A 13,797-nucleotide genomic window follows, 5' to 3' on the forward strand; every position below is an offset into this window, starting at 1 on the left:
CATAATCCGGGATGTATAGTCTGCCAAAATTGAAGAATCTTAACAAGGATTTAAGTTTTTAATGGTGTTGGTGGTTGTATTTGAGTACACTTCTCTAGGAAGTGTGGTGCCAGGCTCTTTACCTCATTTGACAACTTGTATCCCACAATTGAAGAAAGCAACCTTAGTTTTTCTGAAATTGAATTTGAAGCCGTGATTAGCAAATCCCAAGCAATCGCTTGAGATGGGTGTGTGTGTTTAAGTCGTCATATGTAGGACAATGCTACTGAATCAATATGGTGCAATATTGATGTTACAAGGGCAGTAAACCGTCCTGGATTGTTCTTACACCCTAGAGGGAGAGGGAAAAGCAGCACTGTGAGGCAAGTGTCAACAAAAGCAGTTAGATCCCTGCTTTCAGGTGCTATGCTTTGGCAGAAAAACCTGTTGGAAATATCGAGGGTTGTTTTGTATTTTTTTACAGACAATAATGTTCATTAAAGCCGCACTATTGGAAATTTTTATTGCAAATGTGAGTGTATGGTTGTTTAAATGTCTATAGTAACAGATTATTCTGTAGGAGTGATCCGGCTTTGCTACTGGAAACAAGGGATTATTCATTGGCAATACAAAGGGTTCAGGTATTCCCTGGTACTCAAGCTGTGGGAGAATTTCTCTCATGGAAGCTTTTGCCTCATCTTTTATTGGAAATTGAGGTTGCACCTGCGGGTATTACATGAGTGCAGCACCTTATGGGTATTACATTAGTAGGTGAGTCTTTATCCCAACCTAAATGGTTGTGATATAGTGCTGGGGCTTGTGCAAGAGCCCATTCTGTGGCCTAGGCTTTTTTCCTTCTTCAGGAACAAGGACTGAGAAAGATGGTTATAATACATCTTGGCTTTGTGGGAGAGTTATAACAAGCTCCGGAGACCAATCATTTTCAGTCAAGAAAATGTCACTGCTAAGTGTTAGGGTTTCCCAGAAAACTGTGCATTTTACGTCCCCCTCAATCTGTTTATACAAGTTATACACTTTATCTGGAGGGGCAATTTTCTGGTTTGGGATTTCTTTTGCATCCAGAAACTCTTGAAAATTCTGGTGAACTATTGTGACCTCTGCTCTACTGTCTAGCAGAGTCACTGCACACATCCTGTTCTGAAGTAATGTTCTCAATATGTGCAGCATTTTGCCAAAATTCCCACAAATTTCTTCTTTTTGAATTTAGGTTTTTGTTGTGGAAAATGATCTTCTTTTTTTGTGATGATGTCAGATGAGCATTGTGAGTCCTTTTTCTGTTTCACACATTGTTCTGATCTGCACTCTGACCGCCCACTCAGGCTTGTTCTCTGAGGACAGACAAGTGCTCAAATCAACTCATACCTGTCAGGTTCTTTGCAATGATCATGATTACATAAATTGTAATGGTTTTCAGAGCTCTCCTGTTGTAGAGATTCTGCCAATTATTACTTTTTTTTTTCTTCATATTTTTTTGGTTTTCCTAGTATTTGTTAGAAGACTCCGCTGCTTGCTTAGAATTATCCTTTTCAGGACTACCCCTAAGCTGTGGCTTATTTGGTCTGGTTCCCAAATCATCTTAACCTGTAGGTACATAGGTTTCAGCAACAATTTTTGGTAACTCATGCTCCTGGTCTATTGAAGAAACCTACGCAAAGGGTTGGCGAACTGCCAGTGCTGCTGTGTCCTCTAATATTTTCTGGAGTAATTGAGGAGACTGTGGCAAAGTTGCTGATATGTAGTGTTGAGCAAAAACTTCCACTCCACCGGCAGAGTTTGCTGAGATTTGCGTTCCTCTTGGAGCACGGAGGTCAGGCAAAACTCTGCCAACCCCTGCGTGGCAGACTTTTTTCTCACACATGATCAACTGTAAGTTGGCAAGCGCTAGCATGAGCAAGAATTTGACTCCTCTAGAATGATTTTTGGGTGGTAGAACACCTCCTGGTGAAATCTCTCAATGCAGGTGGTTGCGACAGGTCGCGAACATTCTTTCAGGAATAAAGCTGTCATTCGAGTAGAAAATCTACTTATGCAGCAGTAGGAAGCAGTGCCCTTGGCATACTGCATGGTGCCTTTCATTCTAATTTTACATGGAAAGTTTTTTGATGTTCCTGAAATGTTATGGGTATTTCTAAATGTTGATATGGTCTGCATTGGCTAGGTACATTGGACCACCATAATCATGCATGCATTCATAAGTGTATCTTTTTTCATCACATTAATATTGAGTAGATGAGTAACTGGGAAAACAAATAGCACTTTACTGAAAATATGTGCTCACACTTTTGAAAATTATTTTATATATGCATTTCATTGGACATTTTTTATGTGAATATTACCTGCACCATCCTGAAACTGTGCTTGTTGAAGGACCAGAATCTTCAGAAACATTTGGTAACTAAGGGCTTAATTTTGGGTCTGGTGAACATGGTCCCCCTGTTCTTTATTAAGTTTGGAGAACTGTCATAGTTCCATTGGCGGGGCCCTACTGGCTATGTCGAGGGAGAGTTTACACCAATGGCTTGAAGGAGTGCTGGACATTGGAGTAAGGCATCACATTTTATATATATATATATATATATATATATATATATATATATATATGTATGTTTGCTCCACATAAACAGAATACGGTAAAGTACAATCCGTCCGAACTATTTTGTTAGCTGCGCAGCGCTGTTAGTGGTCATTTACAGACCTTTCAGGATCAGAATTCTGTTTCTAAGAAATTACATCTACGTTAGGGCTAGATGTACGAATGTCTGGCTGCAAACTACTGGTTGCAAATTACTGTAAATTTTAAGGACCAACCTATATATTAATAGGTCAGTGCATAACAATAGCTATCATAGTGGGATGCAATCTGACCTTCCTCATGATCATTAATGTGGTAAGTTAGAGATTTCTATTCACTGCAAGCGCAGACCATCACAGAGAGACCACCATGGTCAATAAAGTAAACTGTTTTTTATCAATGCAACCTTTTAAAAAAAAACGAGACAGAGCTATGTTAAAAAACAGTTTTTTTTGTCTGTCTGCTTAAGAGTTGGAAGTGGTGCCATAAACTACTGTTTACTGTTCAACAAAGGTTTTTTTAACATTCACAAGAGGCAACAGGTTCCAGGGGAAAGGGTCCAAAAAGGGGACCTTTGAGTAATCGGGTTATTGCTTGAGAGGTTGAAACCCTACTCAAGCAACAACCACAGTCCATGTCAGGGTGAACCACAAAAGTCACTGAATTAACCTCTGCTTAATCCTCTGGTAGCTTGGCACAAAAGCAGTTGATATGAGGTGGACCATTTATACTTGGTAACAGCTGTGAAGGGGCAGTAACTTAAAGGATTTCCCCCACTTCTGGTTCTTGAACCTCCTCTCTCCCTGCCCTGGTCCCAGACTGTGTGTATCCATAAAAGGCTAATCTGAAGGTCTTTGTGTGTGTGTGCTGAGGCAGCATGTTTGAAGTGCAAATGTGATAGGTGAAAGATCTCCTCCATCCCATTAGGTTAGGATGGCCCATTCTGTCAACACCAAGTTCTGCTTTGTGAGACAGTCTGGGAGGAATAAAAAAAGTCCAACTACACTTAGGGGGTGATTCCTACTTTGGCGGGCGGCGGAGGCCGCCCGCCAAAGTACCCCCGCCAGAACACCGCTGTGCGGTCAAAAGACCGCCGCGGTGATTCTGGCTTTCCCGCTGGGCTGGCGGGCGACCGCCAGAAGGCCGCCCGCCAGCCCAGCGGGAAAGCGCCTTTAACGAGGAAGCCGGCTCCTACTGGAGCTGGCGGAGTTGAAGGCGTGCGACGGGTGCAGTAGCACCCGTCGCGATTTTCAGTGTCTGCTTGGCAGACACTGAAAATCTTAGTGGGGCCCTGTTAGGGGGCCCCTGCAGTGCCCATGCCAGTGGCATGGGCACTGCAGGGGCCCCCAGGGGCCCCACGACGCCCGTTACCGCCAGCCTCTTCCTGGCAGTGAAAACCGCCAGGAACAGGCCGGTAAGGGGGTCGGAATCCCCATGGCGGCGCTGCTTGCCATGGAGGATTCCCTAGGGCAGCGGGAAACCGGCGGGACACCGCCGGTTTCTCGTTTCTGACCGCGGCTGTACCGCCGCGGTCAGAATTGCCCTGGATGCACCGCCAGCCTGTTGGCGGTGCATCCGTGGTCCCCTACCCTGGCGGTCTCGGACCGCCAGGGTAGGAATGACCGCCTTAGTCATCTGACCCGTAATACAGGCACCAAATGGATAGAGCAAGAAAATGGCAACTTTCTAAAAGGGGCATTTTTATCATTATGACGTAAAATCCAAATCACCATTAAAGAGGGGTTTTTAAATTACAGTTCTTTAGACACCAAACATAACTTTTTTACTCAGTTCCAGACAAAGGTTATCACTTATCCAATCTAATAGGGTAACTCAATGTTATCCAATTTTAGAGGTGGGCCTTGCTTTAGTGAAAATCAAATGTAAAAGTGTGTCTCTACCAGAACATGTAACACTTAAAAGTACATGCCCATCTTTTCAAAATTTAATGCACACAGCCTCATGGGCTGTGTAGGGCCTACCCTGTGTGTGACTTATAAGCAATACAAATGACCTTTTTAGGCCTGGCAAAAGGTTAATTTTGCCAGGTCTAAGTGGCAGTTTAACATTACACACAGGCTGCAATGGAAGTCCAGAGGCTACTTAAATAGGTGGCATAATAAATGCTGTAAGCCCGCTAGTTGCATTTAATTTACAGGCCCTGGCTACATGTAGATAAAGTGCCACTTCACTAGGAATTTATGATAAATTAAATGTACCAACTGGAAGTAAACCAATTTTTTCATGTTTTTAGGACTGAGCACAAGCACTTTAGTGCTGGGTAGCAGTGGTGAAGTGCACAAAGTCCTACAGTTAAAACAAATGGTTCAGAAAATAGGAGGGGTGAAGGCAAAACCTTTGGGTATGACCATTTAAAGAGGGCAAAGTTCAAGAGAGCCTTTTTTGAAAATGGAGTACTACCTCCTTTAGGTTTTTAGTAAAATATAAATGTTATGACATTGGATTTCAGTTACAAAACATTTTATTAATTAGATAATGATTTGTATTTGGAAGTGATGCCAATAACTTTCCTCTTCCAGATACCAAACTGGTATCCATGCGCAATCCCAGATTAGGAGTAGTAAAACTCCTTAAAATAGATTAGTAGATAAGAAAAAGCATTGGATGGTCACAGCTTTGAAATTGACTGTTTGCGTCTGTTAAAATCCTTAGTACATCTGGCCCCAAGTTTGTTCTTCAGCATGGGAAGTCTTCAGTACCTGGTCTCATATTTACACAAACTTCATGAATTTATTTACATATGATTGGAAACCATCTGTGATTATTTAACCATAATTTATTCCCCAAAGAAGAGGCTTCATTTCTAAGCAACCTTTTAACAAACAGAACCATAATTTCTAATGAACCACACAATCAGCAGAGTTTAATATGAGGCTTGAGAGTCTTTTACAGCACTAGCTCAAGCTGTCATTTTAGAAAACCCCTTCACTATCATCTACCTCATTAAATTTGTGGAGGAGGTTTGACAGTCTGTGGCTGTGTCTATTCCAGGTGCATTTTTATGTTAAATTTAATCACTATGGCCCTCATTACAACCCTGGCGGTCGGTGTTAAAGCAGTGGTAATACGGCTAACAGGTCAGCGGTAAAAAAAATGGGATCACGACCACGGTGGTCACCACCGACAGACAGGCGGAAGTCAATGTACCGCCCACAGAATTACAACCTGCCTATCCGCCAGCTTTTCCGGGGCGATACCAACGCCATCAAAAGCACAGAGGAAACAGTACACAGAAGGGAAGCCACTCACCTCTCAACACTCAACGACACCATGGAGCCTGAGCTACAGGTCATGCCCATGCAGGACTACCGCCTCATATACCAGGAAAACGAAAGGTGGCGGCGACGACCACGGTGAGTACTGCACCTAGTAGACAGGGGAAGGGGGAGGAAAAAGAGAGTGACACACATACGCAACACGCAACACCCCCACACTCACCCACAACACCATACACACAAACACATGCATCAACATTAAATTTACACCCCGTAACCCCCTGGAAGAATGCAAGGACAAAAGGAATTGAGTTAAATCAGTGATATTTTAGAAATAGGGCGATATACGTAATGAATAGAAAAACAGTATTTTCAAAATTATACAATATGTACAGGAGGCCATACATTGTCCATTCAAAATGTCCGTGGGCCACTGGGCCAAAAATCATGGGCCTAGTCCACACTTGACTCCTGCCTCAATACGGAGAGAACACTGCAGGGGCATCAGGTCGAAAACACACAGGAACCTCAGGGGGATGGGGAAGGGGGGGCACCTCAGCCGGAAGATGGAATAACGCTACTGCTCCTCGAAGGGGCTCCATGCCCACAGCGATGTCCTGGGGAGTGCAAGGCCATAGTCTCTCAAGTCTCTCAAGTGGGTGGTTTGCCCACTGCTTGGTCCTGGGGAGTGCAAGGACACAGTCTCTCAAGTGTGTGGTTTGCCCACTGCTTGGTCCTGTGGAGTGCAAGGCCACAGTCTCTCTAGTGGGTGGCTTCTCCACTGGTTCTGGAGGGGGCCTTGTGCCCAGTTGCTTCATCCTGTCAAGGATAGTGTGGGTGGATGCATATCTCCACTGGTTCTGGAGGTGGCCTTGTGCCCAGTGTGCTTCATCCTGCCAAGGATAGGGTGAGTGGATGCATTCCTCCACTGGTTCTGGAGGGGGCCTTGTGCCCAGATAAGCAACATTTGGGGTGTGGCAGTTCACATTCCCTCACCTGGGTGTCTGAGGCACAAGATTTGCAGGGAACAGGTTGCATGATAGTCCATGGAGGCAGGGCTAGACTCCATCCTGCGGCAGCTAAGGCTGCAAACTGCTGGTAGTGCCAGTGCTGGTGGGGGTAATGCCAGTGGTTGCGGGAGGCTCCAGCACTTCTCCTGCAGCCTCAGGCGGCTGCCCACTGGGGCTACTGATAGTAGTAGTGCTAGCGGCGGGACTGCTAGCGGTGCTGGCCGCGGTACAGATGGCCGGGCTGGCGGTTGTGCTGGTAGCCACCAGGCCTTCACCTGCAGCCTCAGACGGCTGAAGTGCCTTGCCTAGTGTTTTCTGCCCCTTCCTCACCTTGGCAGATGGTGGTGTGACCTTGGCTCTGGCAGCTGGAGTTTTTAGGAGGCCTTGCTGGATGGTTTGTGCTCCTTGCTCTTGCTCCATGCTGTCCCCTTCTTCACCTTGGCAAGAGGCAGTATGGTTTTGTCCTTTGCAGGGGTTGGTGGCACACTAGCTGGGCTGACTGGTGCCCACTTTGAGCCTCTGTGAGTTGCAGGTACCACAGCAGACGTCGACTTGGTGGCTAAGGTGCTGGCCTGGGTTCCTGACACCCTGGCCCGAGGGGAAGGACGGAGGGGTGGGGTAGGGAAGAGGTCAATGTTTGCCAGGAATATCTTCTTAGAGACTCTGAGGCAGGAAGAGGGAGTGGGCTTGGGAGTAGAGGAAGAGGGAGTGGTTGTAGGAGGTGTCTGTCTGCTGAGTTTGGGTGCAGGTGCATGAGCTGGATGCTCTTGTGAGGTGGATGCCTGTTGGGTGGGTTAGTGCTTGTGTTTGTGTACTTTGGGAGGAGGGGTCACAGACACAGTGGGAGAGGACACAGGGGACGTGTGCATGGATGTAGGGGTGGTGACTGCTCGTGACGGGGGTGTTGATGATGGAGGTAGTGGAATAGGATGTATTGCATGCAAGTGTGAGTGGAGATGCTACTGAGAGGGAGGTGGACGAGGAGGAGGAGGGGACACAGTAGAGGCAGTGGATGTTGGTGTGTCTACATGGGGATGGTGCTTGTGTGAGTGCCTGTGAGATGAAGTGTGGTGCTTTTGTTTGCCTGAGCCACTTCTGGGTGCTGATTTGGGTGAATGCTGGTCTGAGGGTGTGCTTAGGATAGGCTGGGGTTGAGGGAATTGGGTTTGGGTAGAGGGGAGGCTAGAGACAGATACAAGGGCTGCCATCAGTGTTGAGGCCAGAGCCTGCAATGCTCTCTGTTGGGCCACCACGCCAGGGTGAATGCCCTCCAGGTATGCGTTTTGTTTGTTGCAAATGCCTCGCAACACCCTGGATTGCATTCAGCATGGTTGACTGCCCAACAGTGAGGGATCTCAGGAGGTCAATAGCCTCCTCACTGAGGGCAGCAGGACTGACTGGGGCAGGGCCTGAGGTGCCTGGCGTGCAGGAGATGCCCACCCTCCTGGGTGAGCAGGAACGGGAAACATGCTGAGGTGCTGCTGGGAGGGCAGTGCTGGTAGGGGGTGTGGCGGCTGTACCTGTTGTTGAAGTGGGCACAGAGGTGACAGCCACCGCCAGGGAGCTTCCATCGGAGGAGGAGTCGCTGTCTGTGGTTTCCCCTCTTGTTCCCGTCGTGGTGCTCCCATCGCCCTCCGTCCCACTGTTGTCCTCACCGTCGGTGGATCCAGCCTTCAGGCCAATGTAGGATGCAGCTCCCTCCGTCGCCCGTGCCTTTGCTCCTCCGTCAGATGATGCTAATGCACACAAGGACAGGGTGCTAAAACAAAAAGGGGGGGGAGAGACAGAGGATACACTTGATAAATGCCAGCAACACCACTACAGTTGCCGTACACAACACACAGGGAGCAGCCCTATGCACTAGGCCATGCACTACCAGTACTAAGATAGTCACCAGCCCATGAGGTACAATGCCTCCCGCCATTAGCTGCACACCTGAAACCCACAGGACCCTGCCCAGTAGTAGATGCCCACTAACACTATTGGTGTAGGAGTGCTTCAGAGCCTGCCCAAAAAGGGACCTACCCTGCCATCTTCGCTAAGGCCTAGGGGCACCCATAGCCCACAAAGTCAGAATTCAGAATCTGTACTCCCCCCCTTGTGGCTGCTGTGATGCCTTCAAGTGCCCATCCAACTCTGGATAGGCCACCGCCAGGATGCAGAACATCAGGGGGGTCTTGGTGTGACGGGCACCCCTTCCTTGTTGAGAAGTCAGCCCCCGCTGGGCCTCCGCCGTATCCTTTGCACAGCAGCGCAGGTCCTCCCACCTTTTGAGGCAGAGGGTGCTCTGCCTGTCAAAGACCCCCAGGGTCTGCACCTCCTTGGCGATGGCACACCAAATACCCTTTTTCTGGTCGGCGCTGACCTCCATGGAAAAGACAGCAGAAAAGTGAATTACTCAAAAGTCTGGACCGTCACACTCATGGCCCACCATATCCCTCCCATCCCCTGACACACATACATTGACCACCTTACATGCAGCACTCTGGCCATGACGCCTCTGCCCCCCCCTACATATGGCTTACACACACTGCACTTCATACATTCATGGCCCATGCATCATGGTCACAGTGTACTCAGCTGTTTGTCTGGAGGACCGTAGAGTAACGTGTACTGGGGTAGGACCCCATCCATCAGTTTCTCCAACTCCTCCGCAGTGAAGGCAGGGGCCCTTTCCCCAGACACATGAGCCATTGTCGCGTCCAGACACAGGTCACAGCAGCACTTGCAGTGTAGGTCCTCTCCTGTTGAAGGTCAGGTAGCAAGTGAGTAAACAGATAGAAAATGTCGGTCACGTCCGTGCATACCATCACCGCCGGCGAATATTGCCATTGGCTCTTGGAACGCATAGGGCCCAATGGTTACCAATGCGAAGTTGCGCAGCGGTCTTCGACCGCCTACCGCGAAGGCGCAGAACGCCAGCGGAATTACGTAATTTCCACTTGTTCCTCCTCACAGGTCAGGCAGCTGCAAATTCAGGGGGGCACAAGCTATGGCACCTAACTGCGTCACAGCAGACATTGGCACAGCAACTGATTGTCGGATTCACATACTGGTTCTTTAAAGAAAAAGAATCATCATTAGTGCAATAGATATGTGAATAGGACCCTCTGCTCACCATTTTCTTCCATAGGCTTCAACCGCTGAGGCTGAATATGATATGGCGGCATCCTCCAGTGTACAGACCTCTGGTGGACTTTGCGACAATGGAGGACTGACACATTATCATAACCTACAGACTTGATCGTGCCACAATCCAAGAACTGTGTGACCAATTGGAGCCAGACATGATGCCAGCTATCCGCCAGCCCACAGATATCGCCACTCTAGTGCAGGTCCTGTCAGTGCTCCATTTCCTGGCAAGTGGTTCCTTCCAAACAACAGTGACCATGGCATCAGGGATGTCTCAGCCAATGTTCTCCAACATGTTGACCAGAGTGTTGTCTGCTACATCGTATTCCACCAGGTGGAGAATTTGGCTACAGTGAAAGCAGACTTTTATGCCCTGGGACATATCCCCAACATCTTTGGTGCTATTGATGGTACACATGTGGCATTTGTTCCCCCCCCCCGGAGAAATGAACAAGTTTTCAGGAATAGAAAAAGCTACCATTCTATGAATGTGCAGTTGGTGTGTTTGGCGGACCAGTACATCTCCCATGTGAATGCCAAATATCCTGGCTCTGTGCATGACACCTTTATCTTGAGGAATAGCAGCATCCCATATGTGATGGGCAAACTCCACTCCAGAGGCACCGGGTGTGGCTAATAGATGAGCCCAAGGTCCCCACACAGTCTAAGTAGGTGTCTGGGTATGGGGTTGTCCCTAAGGGTAAGTGGGTGTCTAACAGTTGTCCCTCGATGTTTGTAGGTGACTCTGGTTACCCCAACCTCTCATGGCTACTAACCCCAGAGAGGAATGCCAGGACAAGGGCAGAGGAACGTTACAATGAGGCACATGTGCGGACAAGGAAGATTATTGAAAGGACCTTCGGCCTCTTGAAGGCCAGGTTCTGGTGCCTCCATCTGACAGGTGAATCCCTGTACTACACACCCAAGAAATTGTGCCAGATCATCATTGCATGTTGCATGTTGCACAACATGGCCTTGAGTCGCCAGGTGCCTTTTCTGCAGGAGGATGTGCTTGGAGATGGTCTTGTGGCAGCAGTGGAGCCTGTGGGCAGTGAGGAAGAGGAGGCAGAGGAAGAAGATGTTGACAACAGAAGCAATATAATTCAGCAGTACTTCCAGTGACACACAGGTAAGACAATGTAACTCCACTTAACTTTTCAGTTTTCTGTTGGACATTGTACATGGCAGCCTGTTTCCCTATGTCAATGGTCACTGACTGTACGCTTTGGCATCTCTATTTTCAGATCTCTGTGCCCTGCTCTGGCTCCTGCTATGTGTACTGCTGCCCACCAAAGGTTATTCCAAAATATATTTAACTGTACATGTGACTTGCAATGCTTTGATAATGTTGAACTAATACATATTTGAATCATTTGACAGACTCCAGATTAGTATTTGTTCCAAATGTGTTTATTTACGTGCTCATAAGTAGATGGGGGTGTGCAATGGGCTGGGCTGATGGTGGAGGAAAGTCCAGGGTAGAGTTCAGTCTCTTGGTATCACAGGTACATTGGCCAATGGGGCACAGGAAGGGGAGTAATAGCAGTTCAAGGTGGACAGGGTGACAGAGTGGGACAGAAGGATGATAATCAGGAGAGTCTTATTTCATGGCAGGGGTCTTGGCAATGTTCTCTGCCTTCTGCCTGGATTGTAGGGACCGTTTGTGGGGTGGTTCTCCTTCTGCAGGGGGTGGGGTCCTGGTGGCCTGTTGTTCCTGTGGCGGGGCCTCCTGTCCACTAGCGCCGGAAGAGGTGGAGTGCTGTTTATCGGTGTGGCTAGTGTCAGGGGCTCGTTGGTGTGCCACTGCCTCCCTCCTGGTGTTGGCCATGTCTGCCAACACCCCTGCAATGGTGACCAGGATGGTGTAGATGTGTTTGAGGTCCTCCCTGATCCCCAGGTACCTTCCCTCCTACAGCCGCTGGGACCCCTGCAACTTGGCCAGTATCTGGCCCATAGTCTCCTGGGAATGGTGGTATGCTCCCAGGATGTTAGTGAGTGCCTCCTTGAGAGTGGGTTCCCTGGGCCTGTCCTCCCCCTATCGCACAGCAGTCCTCCCAGCTTCCCTGTTGTCCTGTGCCTCTGTCCCCTGAACCGTGTGCCCACTGCCACTGACCCCAGGTCCCTGATCGTCCTGGGTTTGTGGGGTTGCCTGGGGTCCCTGTAGTGGTGGACACACTGCGGATTGACGTGTCCTGGGGACAATGGCATGGGCCCGCTGGGTGGGTGCTGTGCTGGTGTTTCCTGAGCGGGGAGGCTCTGTGGTGGGTTGCAGGGGAACCAACTGTCCAGAGGTCCTGATGGGCCAGGTTGTTCATCCTGATCCAGGCGTGCAGAGCTGCTGTCGTCACTGTGGGCCTCTTCAGGGGGACTGGATGTAGCTGGCACCTCCTCTCCGGTGATGTTGAGTAGGGGTCCTGTGGGGATGCGAATGCAGTGTTAGTGTATCTGCATGCGCCATCTTGTGCATGGGTGTGTTTCCCTGTATGATTGTGATTTCCCTGTCAGCTTTGCCTTGTGTTCGTGGTGATTTTGTGGGCTGGGTGAGTCTGTCTACTGGGCATGCTGTGGTGATGGGTGTCCATGCAGGTCTGTGATGGGGTCCATGCATTGGTGTTACAGCAGGGCTTGATATTGGGACGGGTGGGTTGTGATGGTGGGGTATGTGTGAGGTGGTGGAATGATGGGGGTGAGGGTAGATGTAGGAGTTTGTGATGGCATGCAGGTAGGGATAAAGTAGTAAATATGTGACTTACCAGAGTCCAGTCCTCCTGCTACTCGTGCAAGGCCCTCAGGATGCATTATTGCCAAGACTTGCTCCTCTCATGTTGTTAGTTGTGGGGGAGGAGGTGGGGGTCCACCGCCAGTCCTCTGTACGGCTACCTGGTGTCTTGCAACCACAGAACACACCTTCCCCCGTAGGTCATTCCACCTCTTCCTGATGTCATCCCTAGTTCTTGGGTGCTGTCCCATGGCGTTGACCCTGTCGACGATCCTCCGCCATAGCTCCATCTTCCTTTCAATGGAAGTCTGCTGCACCTGTGATCCGAATAGCTGTGGCTCTACACCAATGATTTCCTCCACCATGACCCTTAGCTCCTCCTCTGAAAACCTGGGGTGTCTTTGGGGTGCCATGGATGTGGTGTGAGTGATATGTGTGAGGATGTGTGGGGTGATGTGTGAGGTGATGTGTTAGGGTGTGTGCTGTGAGGTGCGTGGATGGTATATGGGTGATGGTGTTCTGTGGCGCAGATTGAGTGGGTGCTCCTGGTTTGTGTCTCTCTCTGTTGGCAATCTTTTTTTTCATTGAAAGGGTTGTGGGTAATGTGGGTGTGTGTTTTATAGTGGTGTGAGTGTGTGGGTGTGGTGTGCGTATGTGTGTCAGGTGTGTGTAGTTTGAATTGTCAAATGTGGTGGTGTTTTATAAATGTGTGTGTATTTTGAGCGCGACAGTGTTTACTGCCAATGGTTTACCGCAGTTGAAAGACCGCCGCAGTGATTCGTGGGTCGTGATACTGTGGGCGTATTTCTGTTGGCATAACGGTGTGGGTTTTGCTATCACCAGTTTATCACTGACATTTGGTCTGGCGGACTTGTGTGGCTGTCTGTATAGTGGTGGATTTCTTGGTGTGGGTCATAATACCCGTAGCGGAATACCGCCGTGGTCACGGTATGTTGGCGGCCGTCAGCACGGCGTTAGGCTGCATTTACCGCCATGGTTGTAATGAGGGCCTATATCTCATTCTGTTGTATTATTTTGCTATTTTATTTGCTACAAAGAGGTGTGGTTCTAGGATATTGTATTGTTGTAGCTACAGTAGTTTAAGATGTTATCCTGCCAATGACCACT

Source organism: Pleurodeles waltl, chromosome 8 (genome assembly GCF_031143425.1).
Source record: "Pleurodeles waltl isolate 20211129_DDA chromosome 8, aPleWal1.hap1.20221129, whole genome shotgun sequence".
Taxonomy (NCBI): Eukaryota; Metazoa; Chordata; class Amphibia; order Caudata; family Salamandridae; genus Pleurodeles; species Pleurodeles waltl.